Below are 12,899 nucleotides of genomic sequence, written 5' to 3'. Positions count from 1 at the left end.
GATTCCTGTCCTTTCACGCTCACATACAGTTGAGTTGGCGGAAGGGAGTTAGTGTTCTTACTCTTAGTCGCTGCTTCTGGAAGGTTGCTTCTTCCTTTTTCCGTAAAATGCCCAGAGACTTTGAATTTTCGTCATCTACTCCAGCCAGATTGTGCAGGGGCACAGGAGTGCCTGCACGTAACTTCCAATCTGACGGGAACGCCGGACCTCTTCTTGCTAAGCCAGAAGCCCTGGCTCAGGGATGCATCCTGTTGAGTGAGGTTCCTGTTTCTAAGGGGCTCAAGGAACCATTCACTTCCAAGTTGACCTTCTGCGTGGCAGTGTCTGTCCAGAGGGGGTGCTGGGGTGTTTGTTTTTTTCTAAAAAAAGAAAAACAAAAACCAAAACAAAAGCATCGTATGGGCTGGTGGTTCTGGCTTGTCATGCACAGATGTCTGGGTCCCTCCCCCACTTTCCTCAAATCTTTTATGATCTGGTTTATGGCTGCTCTCTCCAAAACTACCACTATCATAATCTTGGTGATTCTCCACCTCGGATTTTTCCTTCCGTGCTTATTATTCCAACATCTGCACTGGTTCCACAATCTCCAGACATTCCCCTCTCTGACTTCTACTGCCTCCGCTTCAAGCACATTCACTCCAGTATCTAAACTCCAAAAATGTTTGACTCTGCTGGGATTTCCAGGCCATTGACCATTCTTTACCTTATATCCTCTCTTCCTTCCTTACTCAGTTTAGATTCCGTGATCCATCATAGAAATCACTCCTTAAAGCACATCTCTGATTATCTTACCCCTGTCTCTCTTTGTTCTACTTTCTGGTTGAAACGCCAACCCTGGCTAAAATTCAACTCTCCGTTTGTTCTTCATTCGAACAATTGAATATAACTGAAGAAAAACAAACTATGAGACCGATTAGTCTCACTTTCATATGATGACCACAAACCTTACAGAGGCCTTAGGGTTAACCGTGATCCTACTGCATTTTCTTAGTCCAGAGATTGGCCCTCTTCTAGGTGACTCTTTCCCGTTATCTCCAACCAAGCAACACCTCATCATATCTTCACATGTTCAACTTCTTATTTCAGGAGAAAATAGGAGCAATCGGATGAAAATTCATACAAGTTCCCACCAATAAATATGAAAACCATATATTGCGTCTTTCCATGAGTTACAATGCCATGCCCAGAATTGAGTCCAACTTTTCCACTTGTGTACTAGATCTTATCCCTTCACCTACTAAAGGGCTTTACAGATACAATTACCTCCATTTATCCTATATCATCCATTTTCCCCAATACACTGGATAATTCTCACAAGAACACAAAAATGTGATACATCTTATTTTAAACCTTTAATATTACGTGAGGCTGGGTGAAGGGAACATGGGATCTCTGTAATACTTTTGCAGCATCTTGGGCATCAACTGTCATTTCAAGATTAAAACTTAAAAATATAATAATCTTTCGCTTTACCCAAATCTATGTCTAGCTGCACCTTATTTATCTACTCCTTTTATAGTAAATCTCCTATAAAGAACTGTACATACTTACTGTTTCCACTGCCCCTTCAATTCTCCTGAACACACTCCAATGACCTTAGTCCCCACTACTCTGTTGAAACTGATTATGCTAGTGTCTTCAATGGCCACCTTATTGCCAAAGTCAATCCATAATTCTCAGTCCTTATCCTATCCTGCCTTTCAGCATCGTTTGACCCAGCTGACCACCATCTAAAAACGCCGACATACTTTGGCTACCTGGACTTCAGAGATAGAGGAGCAACACTTTTTCTTCTTCTCTATCCTCTTCTCTTTGACTTATTTTGACTAAACTTTGAAGTGCCCAGGCCTCAATCCTCGGATCTCTCTCTCTCTCCCTCTCCCCCTCCCTCTCCCTCTCCCCCTTCCTCTCTCTCTCCCCCCTCCCTCCCTCTCTTCCCCCTCCCTCCCTCCCTCTCTCCCTCTCTCCCTCTCTCTCTCTCTCCCTCTCTCTCTCTCTCTCATCTCACCCATTTTCTTGACTTCCAGATTCACATCCCCAGTGTCACATTCTCCCCTACACTGCTGACTCTCATTTTTACCACCTACTCCACACTTCCACCTGTATGTCAAATAGACACCTCAAAGTAAACATGTTGATAGGGCTCAGGACATGCTACCCCAAATAGGGCACCTTGACATATTAAATACCTTAAGCCGCAGGAATTTTCTAAAAGGCAGAAGCAGGAAGGGCACTCTGACCTGTTCCCCCCTCCCCTCTTCTCTGAAACAGGTCATGAAACTCCCACGTGCAAGATACCGTCCCTGTATCTGGAGGAGGGAACACATTCTTATCACCAGAGACAGGGAATTGTGGGCTGAAAAATCTTGCTTTCACAAGATTAGCAAACCTTGTTAAACTAACCTTCATCTTCCTAGCTACCACTTCACCATTTACTACCCTTCACCCAAATGCCTTAGTCTTGTCAGTTCTTCACAAATGGATTGTTTGTTTGTTTGTTTGTCTGGAAGGTATAAAAGCTTCCTGCTGTGGTCACTTCTTCAGGTCTTCATTGTCTTGTGAAAACTCCCATATACATAAAAATTTAATACAATGTATATGCTTTTCTCCTGTTAATCTGTCTTTGTCAGTTTAATTTTCGGACCCAACCGGGGACCCTTAGAGGGTCAAGGAAAGCTTTTCCTCCCCAAAAACGTCTAGAGCAGAGCTCTTGATTCATCTGCTCCCTTCCTTACACCCCCAAACTAGCTCTTTCCTCGGTGTTCTCTTCATAGGATGAGCAGGACCACTTACCAAGTTTGTCAAGCCCCAAATCCCGAATGTCAAGCCCCAAATCCCGAATGTCAAGCCCCAAATCCCGAATGTCAAGCCCCAAATCCCGAATGTCAAGCCCCAAATCCCGAAGGAACCTTTAATTCAGATGTGCATCTCACCATCCATTCCGTTCCGTTAGGAAATCCTGTGTTCTCTGTCTTCTAGATGAATCCAGAATCAGCCCACTTCTCACAGCCTGGGTCTAAGCCCCCAGCAGCTCTCTCCTGCACGATCGCGGTGGCCTCCTAGCCAGTGCTCCGGCGGTCGCCGGGAGCCCATACAGGCTTTTCTACACAGTGTCAGAGTGATGCTTTAAACACTAAAGTCACGTCAATCATGATTTAATATCGTATCAATCTTATGTTCCAAAACCTTCTAATGAAATCCCATGACACTTAGAATAAAATCCAAAACCTTTGTCATAGACTAAAAATACCTGCATAAAAGACTTTTCAGACCTAATTAGCTGCCATCCCCCTTCTTAACCTACACTGCCTCAGTACTGTTCCTTAAACACAGTGGGTACCATTTTGCCTCAGAACCTTTGCATTTATTGTTTCCTCTGCATGGAATGGTCCCTCCTCCCCTCCAGCCCTGATATCTGCATCATCTGTTTCACATATCCTTTTAGATCTTTGCCCAAATACAACCTTATTTGAGGTGGTCAGACCTTTTGGAACTGCTCTCTGTAAAAGACAATACCCTCCCAATCTGGGGTCCCTCTCTTTCTCTACTTTGCTTTATTTCCTTCAGACCACTGATCACAACCTGATATTTTCTCTATTTATTTGTTTTTTACTGTCTTCATCCTCTATTAGAAAGTAAGCTCAATGGGGAATTTTTCTCTTCTGTTCACTGTACTAAAGCTAATGCCTAGGCAGTGCTTAGCGTATAGTAGGCGCTCAAGGAGTATTTTTGGATGACTGATTCACTAATTGAATGAATGAATGAACTTTAAGGCCCAGCTCTACCAGGACACAGTTTACTCTTTACCTGCCTTTTCCCCCACACTTAACATTTAATGAACATCCAAATGCTACGCTGGGCATCAGTGATACAAAAGTAAAAAAACAGTAAAAAATTTATAAACAGACTATAGTAGAGAAAAAGAGAAAATTGACATCTATTGAAATAAATGCAACTTGTGATTCATTCTAACAGTGAGACAAGGTACTTGGAAAGCCTAAGGAAAGAGATAACTAACTTAGCCTGAGGAAGGAAGGATTCTAAGAGGAACAAATATTTGGCAAAGGGCAGTTGATGAAGATGATTATAGGATATAAAATCAGAGAAAACAGGATATAAAAAGGCATTCTACGTGCTTGTAAGGGTTGATAGGGTCTCATGATATTTACCATAGTTGGAAAAATAAAGTAAAATCAGTGCTGAAATCTAAGCAGCCAAATATAATTTGGTCTTTGGCCAATTTATATCCTTTTATTCCTTCTTCATCTTTCTGCTTGTTATTTGCAGACTCGTTTTCAAGAGACCTAATTTGGGAAAATTGATTTTCAGAGTCAGAAAATTTCAAGGTCATTTGGAATAAAGACCTAAGAGACCTAATATTTAGGATTCCCTTTACCTATAGGTATCTAAATACTGACTTTTTTTTAGATGTCTGTGCTTCCTTAGGGTACCTCGCTCTATGCTTTGTGGGGTTTTTTTTATTTTTAATTGAAGTGTAGTTGATTTACAACATTATATTAGTTTCAGGTATACAGCATAGTGATTCAATATTTTTATAGATTATACTCCATTTAAAGTTATTACAAAATAATGACTGTATTTCCCTGTGCTGTACAATATAGTCTTGTTGTTTATTTTGTACACAGTAGCTTGTATCTCTTAATCTCATACCCCTATTTGCCCCTCCCCTCTTCCCTCTCCTCACTGGTATCGACTAGTTTGTTTTCTTTATATATCGTTTTGTTATATACATTTGTTTGTTTTATTTTTTAGTTTCCATATATAAGTGATGAAACAATATTTGTCTTCCTTTGACTTATTTCACTAAGCATAATACTCTCTGGGTCCATCAACGTTGTTGCAAAGGTCAAAATTTCTTTTTTTTTTTTAACAACTTTATTGGAGTATAATTGCTTTACAATGGTGTGCTAGTTTCTGCCGTATAACAAAGTGAATCAGCTTTACATAAACATATTTCCCCATATCCGCTCCCTCTTGCGTCTCCCTCCCACCCTCCCTATCCCACCCCTCTAGGTGGTCACAAAGCACTGAGCTGATCTCCCTGTGCAATGCAGCTGCTTCCCACTAGCTATGACTAATATTCCATTGTGTGTACACGTGTGTGTGTGTGTGTGTGTGTGTATACCACATCTTCCTTATCCATTCATCTGTTAATGGACACTTCGGTTGCTTCCGTATTTTGGCTATTGTAAACAATGCTGCTATGAACATTGGGGTGCATGTATGTTTTTGAATTAGTGTTTTTGTTTTTGGATATATACCCAGGAGTGGGATTGCTGGATCATATATATGCTAAAAATAAGGTGTTCTATAAAATATAAAGCTCTCTTAAAATTTTGTTAATACTTAGCATGACACATAGTTAAAACAGTAATATTTAGTGAAGTGTGACAATATTTGGAAATATGAACCAAGGTTTTATACCTGTGTTTCCTTATACTACTTAACCTTTCTCCAGTTTGAGTACTCAGGCCATTAAGCTCTCAATGCCTTAGGGAAGAGATTTAATATAATACAAGTGGAGGGAAAAAGAGCCATCTCTACATTTTTATTGCCAAAAGCCAAAGCTTCCAGGGGAGGTGTGGCCCAAACAACAGATTCAAAACACCTCTGAAGAACTCAGAGTGTAGGGCTCCCTGTCTACAGACAAATTTTACTTTTCCCAGATTGGGGTGGGAAGCTCGTTAGAAGGAAGCCAGGAGAGGGTAAACTGCTGGATTTGTGAGAAACTGCTCTCTCCATTTGGTGCGAGTCCGACACCCATTGCAGAAATGCAGAATCCTAGGTAGTTTTGCAGAGCCAACAGGAGCAGAAACTATGCCCCTGCAGCCTGCTACAAAAGACAGAGCAAGGGCAGTCATACACACGCTCAAGGGTGACCTACAAGTCAATAGGGTGTTAATGCCACAGAATTTCCATGGCTAGTGTTATCTGGGAGCAAGAAAATGATGCTCATGCACTAAGGAGAGGCACCAAAATGGCAAGGGCAAAAGCCCACCAGGCCTTGAGGTTAGGAATGAGGGACAATGCAAGTCAGCCTTACAGCCTTAGAAGGGACAATGCAAGTCCTGGATGAAGGACCAGAGGGCATGAGGATGTGACAGTGGATACATAATACAGTGGATAAGCAATTTTAAAACCAGTGACCAGATCAGACCTCCCCCACCCTCAACCTTTGATCTCCTCTTAAAGAACTAGAACCAAAATGAAAACTGAGGACAACTGAGGTTAAAAATAGAAAGTGAATTCAGTGACAGAGAAGGAAAGGAAGTTCTACTTTGTATGCCTTTGAGTTGTGGGCTAAGAATTGGACTTGCTACATTTGTTTTCTCACACACACACACACACACACACACACACACACACACACTGCCATAAGCAAATGTCTAAACGTTTATAAGTCGTGTCTGTTTGTTACAAATCCAAACATACAATCGTCTCTTACTTTGGGAATTGAGCACAAAGGATAGTAGGGATTTCCTCAACTTGGCTCATTCATTATCTTTTTAAATCTACATGTTCTTAGTGATATTTGAGAAACAGTCAATGTTTTTTGACAGAGAAACACACAAGAGTGGATACAGGAATGCAAAGGGCCTCCGAATGTTTTCCTCTTAAATGAGTTTTAGGCACTTAATTTATATAAAAATGGTATGAGACCAACTGAGAAGACAGGTCTAAGTTGCCGTCATGAAAAAAAATTTTTTAAGTTCCCAGAGCTAAGATCCTACTTAAAATACAGACCATGGAAGATTGAAAGCATTTGTCAGGCTTTAGGAGAAACATATTTGAGTGTTTGAAGAGCTTTAGCGTATTATTATTACTAACAATGCAGCATTTGAATGCTGATCTCAGAGAAGCCATCCACTTGGCAAACAAATCAGCAACTCCCATTTCCAGAGCAGCTGAGATGAGTGTCAATTCCCTGACGAGGCAGATTAATTTCCCGTGAACACGTCATTAAAGCCAGCTCTGTATGCAACACGCAATGTCTCGGCAATCAAAGATCTGTGGCGTCCCGAATATGCAAGAGCAGCAGCTAAGATACAGTTTACTCCTTACTCAAGGAAAAGTGATCACCCAGGCACAAAATCCTGTGGAAAAGAAAACATGCAGGATGGGGCCACCTGAGGTTTTGAGTCACTTGCTTTTATCGTATTTCTTGGGACTCGGCTGCTGTGTTTTGTATTTCCCTTGAGATTAGCTGTGACGGACCACTGGGGAGATTTGGAAGGTGTCCTCTAAGTATTTATGCAGAAAAGTATGGAACTGTCAAAAAAGTCAAATGGCTTTTATGTGCTTCTTGCATGTTCTCATATAGTGCCTTAATTTAAAATAGCATCTACTGCACAGTATGCAATGTATTAACCAGCTGGAATCTATGGTCCTTGAGATTGAGAGAAAAGAGGCAGCCACATGAAAATTGAGAAGAATAGAAGCCTAGTGTGTTGCCCATCCAACAGAGAGCTGCCTGGGGATACTTTATCAGAGGGGTCCATGGAGCTCTATGACCACAGATGTAGTCCCCCAAGAAAAGCCACACTGTGGCTTTCACTACGTTTTGTGTCTTTCATGCAGAGGATCACATTTGTTGCTCTGATTCAATGCACTCATTGCTCTGTCATTAGAAAAAGGATTTCGGAGTAGCTCTTATACTTGAACTCTCTAATTCACTGTTATGTGATAATCTATAACCAAGTTATCGGGAAAAGGAGGGGCTCTAATTTATTGAATACCTGGTATCAGTCAGATCCCTTGCTAAATATTTGCATGTGTTAATTCCTTAAGCATCTGAAGTAGATATTACCTCCTGCTTACAGATAAGGAAAATGGGGTTAAGAATGTTCCTGGTCATAGAACCAAAAAAATAACAATGCTGAGTCTCAAAGGCAGGTCTTTTGGACTCCAAAGTCCTTGTTTGTGCTACTGTGCCGCGTTCTTCCTTTTCTTAAAGACAGAGTAGTAGTAAATATCATGCTAACCTTAACAGCAGAGACGCCGAGTTGAGGGGAATATGTATACCTTGGGGTGCAGCGTTAGATGAGCTCTGTGGGAAATCAGACACATGCTCATTTCCCAGGAGCCCCACTGCCAGCATCCCCTGCCTGGTGGGTTGATATCTCTTGTCCAGATCGTTCAGAGGAGCTAATATTATCCCTTGAGGGGGCCTCACAAGTTACCAGCTGAAAAAGGAACAGAAAACAAATCCACTGAACATTTAAACACAAAACTAACAGAGGAATAGGCATCAGGGGCTCTCTGTAAAAGGAAATTACACCGAACTAACCTCTGTCAGTTCTTGGAGTAGGTAAATAAAATGCAGATAAGGGAGAACAAGGGGCCCTAGTTGGAAATGGATTTGAGGCTTTCAAAAATCTGTCTCCAGTGAGAACTGTTGGGCAATAGAATTACCATAAGTCCTGCGGCCTATTCTGCCATGCCTAGGGAGCCTTAGCAAAGATGGAAGCCAGTGGAGGAAAGAAAGAGATACTTCATATAATGGAGAAATGTGAGTGGTATGGTACCCCAAGGATTAATGCTTGGAAAAACTTTACTTTTAAAATTTTATGCATAATCGTAAGGAATAAAAACTCCACATCGCACACAACAACAGATTCTAATTTGAAATACTAAGATAACAAGCTGGCGAATTTCTCCAAATCATGTGAATGGACTGGAAGACGAGAGATGAATTTGAAGTAGTCAAGAATTAACTAACATATATTCAGTCATTCACGTTTTAGGTTTGAGGCCAGACACTAGAAATAAACAAAAGGTTCCAGCAACAAATTAATTCATGACCCTTGGTTTGTAAGTACAACATTGTGATCTGTGGTGCCAGCTAATGTGAATAAAGTGGATAAAAGTTTCTTTCTCCAAAGGGTATAAAGTATAGATACAAACAAAGAACTATAATACAACATGGTAAGTATAAGGACAGATACGCACAAAGAATGCTTTAGCACAGGGCTTCTCTGCCGTAGTATTACTGGCATTTTAAGCTGGATAATTTTTAGTTGTTGGGGAGTGTCCTGTGCATTGTAGATGTTTAGCAGCATCCCTGGCCCCTGCACAACAGATGCCAGCGGCAGCGCCTCCCTACCAAATTTTGACAACCAAAAACGTCTCCAGACATTGCTAGATGTCACAAAGGAGGGATGTGAAATTGCTCTCCCTTGAGAACCTCCATTGCTTAGCCGTTTGTACAAGGGGCATCTAACTCAGCCCTGAGATGATTGTGGGGAGGGGGCAATCCAGGGGGAAAGAGAGGGGTCGGAGGCTGGAGGAAGGCTTTGGGAGGTGATGCCTAAGCAAAGGTGTTGAGAGCGAGTAGGTGGTAGCCAGCCAGAGGGAAGACATACCAGATCAGAAGCATTCCTGAAAGCAGAAGGTAAAGAAAACTCCGGTTCCTCAGTTTGGAAATTCAATTTGCTCTACTTTGTTGGACATTTATTGAGCGCCTACCATATGCCAGGTGCTCAGAAGACAAAAGTTCAAATGAGCTCCCAGCCCAGTTAAGCGATCCCCAGTCTCAACATCTCCCCACACTTGTGTATTGTAATATTGTGATTGTTTGTGGGGTTTGTCTTACATAATTTGTTACTAATACTTCATTTTAAAAAGTGTTCGGTAGTGGTTTACTATTACCAATAAGTTATCTCTGGAGTGAAATCATTTTCATTCCCTGGCTTTCTGATATTTGTTTTGAGTGATGAGTAAAGGGGTGGTGTTCAAGGAAGGCTATCTTACTGGGAAACATGGTTCATCCTAAATTTGCCTCATTTATGATACAGCTCAGAGATGGTTGCCCGAGTGCTTATTATTAGTTTTGGTGGACAAAAGCCTGAGATCTATTTAAATTAGGGGAAAGAGAGAGACAACTAAAACAGAGTGTGATAAAACAGAAATAGACTTGCAGACATATTATAGAAAACAAACTTATGGTTACCAAAGGGGAAAGTTGGGGGGGAGGGATAAATTAGGAGGTTGGGATTAACAGATACAAACTACTATATATAAAACAGATAAACAACAAGGACCTACTATATAGCACAGGGAACTGTATTCTATGTCTTGTAATAACCTATAATGCAAAAGCATCTGAAAAAGAATATATATAACTGAATCACTTTGCTGTACACCTGAAACTAATGCAACATTATAAATCAACTATACTTCAATAAAAATAATAATTAGTTAAAATAGAGTATGGGCAGAAGATCTAAATATACATTTCTTCAAAGAAGACATACAGATAGCCAATAGGCACATGAAAAAATGCTCAACATTGCTAATTATTAGAGAAATGCAAATCAAAACTACAATGAGGTACCACCTCACACCGGTCAGAATGGCCATCATTAAGAAGTGTACAAACAATAAATGCTGGAGAGGGTGTGGAGAGAAGGGAACCCTCCTACACTCTTGGTGGGAATGTAAATTGGTACAGCCACTATGGAGAACAGTATAGAGGTTCCTTAAGAAGCTAAAAATAGAGTTACCATGTGATCCAGCAATCCCACTCCTGGGCATATATCCACAGAAAGCCATAATTCGAAAATATACATGCACCCCAATGTTCACTGAAGCACTATTTACAGTAGCCAAGATGTGGAAGCAACCTAAATGTCTATCAACAGAGGAATGGATAAACAAGATGTGGTACATATAGACAATGGAATATTACTCAGCCATTAAAAAGAATGAAATAATGTCATTTGCGGCAACATGGATGGACCTAGAGATTATCATACTAAGTGAAGTAAGCCAGACAGAGAAAGACAAATACCATATGATATCACTTATATGTGGAATCTAAAAATGACACAAATAAACTTATTTACAAAACAGAAATAGACTCACCGACAGAGAAAACAAACTTATGGTTACCAAAGAGGAAAGGGAGTAGGGATAAACTGGGAATTTGGGATTAACATATACACGCTAGCATATATAAAATAGATAACCAACAAGGACCTACCATATAGCACAGGGAACTATACTCTGCTATATGGAACTATACCTACCATATAGCACAGGGAACTATACCTGTGCTATATGGACCTACCATATAGCAACCAGGACCTACCAACAAGGACCTACCATATAGCACAGGGAACTATACCTACCATATAGCACAGGGAACTATACTGTAATAACCTATAAGGGAAAAGAATCTGAAAAAGAATATATATATATTATATATATATACACACTTGTATAACTCAATATCACTTTGCTGTACACCTGAAACTAACACAACGGTATAAACCAACTATACTATAACAAAAAAAGAACTTATACCCCACTAAAAAAAAAAGTGTGATAAACTCACCCACATATTTTTGGCAGTTTTTATCTTGTTTTTCTCTCTTCTTTTGGTTTCTTTGGTGTCATCTTTCCTAGTTTTCCTTCTTCCTCTTCAACCATTTTCTATCTTAGTCTCTCTTGGCATTTTCTATGGTTCTGGTCTGTGTTCAGCACATGATTTTTTGAGAGCCCACTGTGTGAGGCTACTATTTTAGGCAGTTTTGGTGTTGCTCAGGGATGCCTGCATTTACGAATCTACATTAGTGGCTCAATAACTTGGGGGTGAGATGGAGGCTATGAAAAATGTGTCTATTTTGTTTTGGTGGTGTTGCTGCCCCCCTCACACTCACTGGGGTGATCTTGCGGCCACGCTCAAACCCATGGCAGGAGGGAAGAGCTTCTGATGAGGGGCATATGCCTTAAGCTTCCAGCATATTGGGCAAAACAACAACAACAAAAGAGGTTTAGAATCCTAATTGTTTGAAATATGCTTCTAGAACAATCATCCAAACCTGTGGCTTCAAATACCACCTACACCTTGCTGACTGACTCTCTGACTCATCCAGACCTTCCTCCCAAGCCCCAGAACCATCTCTACATGCTCTGGGATGTCCCCCAGGTACCACTGCAAACTGAGCACATCTGGAAATTCATATATTATTTATTACCCAAACCTCCTGTCTCCTCCTGCAGTTTCTACATCAGTTAAAGTCACAACCCTCCATCTAGTATCTAAGCCAGAGATCTGCTCATCTGACATTCCACCCTCCGTTGTTCCTACTTGTCACTCATCGAGAGCTGAATAGTCTATCTTCTTAATATATTTTCTGTCATCACATCCTCTCTTTCTCTTTCTCATTGACTTATTTTTTAAAAATCCAGACTGCCTTTGCTCTTTTGGTCTTCTACATGGTTCTCATAGAATAGTCAGATCAAGTCACATCCCAGCTTAAAACCTTAAAATTCCGTATTTCCCTATAGCTGTAAAATAAATTGATCCTTGCCACCCAAATTCTCTTACATTTTGTCATTCCTATCATATATCTGTCTGTCTTCAACACCAAGACCACAAACTTAGCCCAAATCACTGTCATATCTTGTCTGGGCAAATAAAGCCTCGCTTTTGTTTTCTCTGTGGTCATCCTTGTCTCATAATCTGTCCTCCACATGGTGCCCAATGTAATCATTTAAAAATATCATCCCTCTGTAAAACCCTTAATAGCTTCTCTGTGAACTAAGGACAAAATACAGTCTTTAACTTGCCCACAAGTCGCTGCATGGGCCAGCCCCTCCCAGCCACCCAATCTGACCTGCGTTCCCTCTCCTGCTCTTCAGGATACTCCAGCCACAATGCTTCCCTTCAGGTCTGCAAATGTGCCTCTGGTTCCTTCTTTCCCCAGGGTCTTCCCACACACTGTTTTCTCTGCCTAAAATACTCTTCCCTCCACGTTTTCCCCAGCTAAGTCTTACTCATCCTTTGGGTATCATCAGACCACATAACTTGTGGTTTTTCAAAAATGCTGGGCTATTTATGTCACCATTCCTTGCTTTTTTTTTTTTTTTTTCGT

At 40.8% G+C, this 12,899-nt stretch overlaps 1 long non-coding RNA gene across 1 annotated transcript; it reads right to left on the bottom strand.

The window, feature by feature from the left end:
* Positions 1-211: 211 nt before the first annotated feature.
* LOC133087684 (uncharacterized) lies at positions 212-12,688 on the bottom strand. Its single transcript, XR_009700431.1, has 3 exons — positions 12,642-12,688; positions 2,934-3,103; positions 212-359 (listed from the first exon to the last, which is right to left on the bottom strand). It is a non-coding gene; the product is annotated as an uncharacterized LOC133087684 (long non-coding RNA).
* Between the last annotated feature and the right edge of the window lie 211 nt (positions 12,689-12,899).

Source organism: Eubalaena glacialis, chromosome 3 (genome assembly GCF_028564815.1).
Source record: "Eubalaena glacialis isolate mEubGla1 chromosome 3, mEubGla1.1.hap2.+ XY, whole genome shotgun sequence".
Lineage (NCBI taxonomy): Eukaryota > Metazoa > Chordata > Mammalia > Artiodactyla > Balaenidae > Eubalaena > Eubalaena glacialis.
This window is presented reverse-complemented; position numbering and strand designations above follow the sequence as displayed.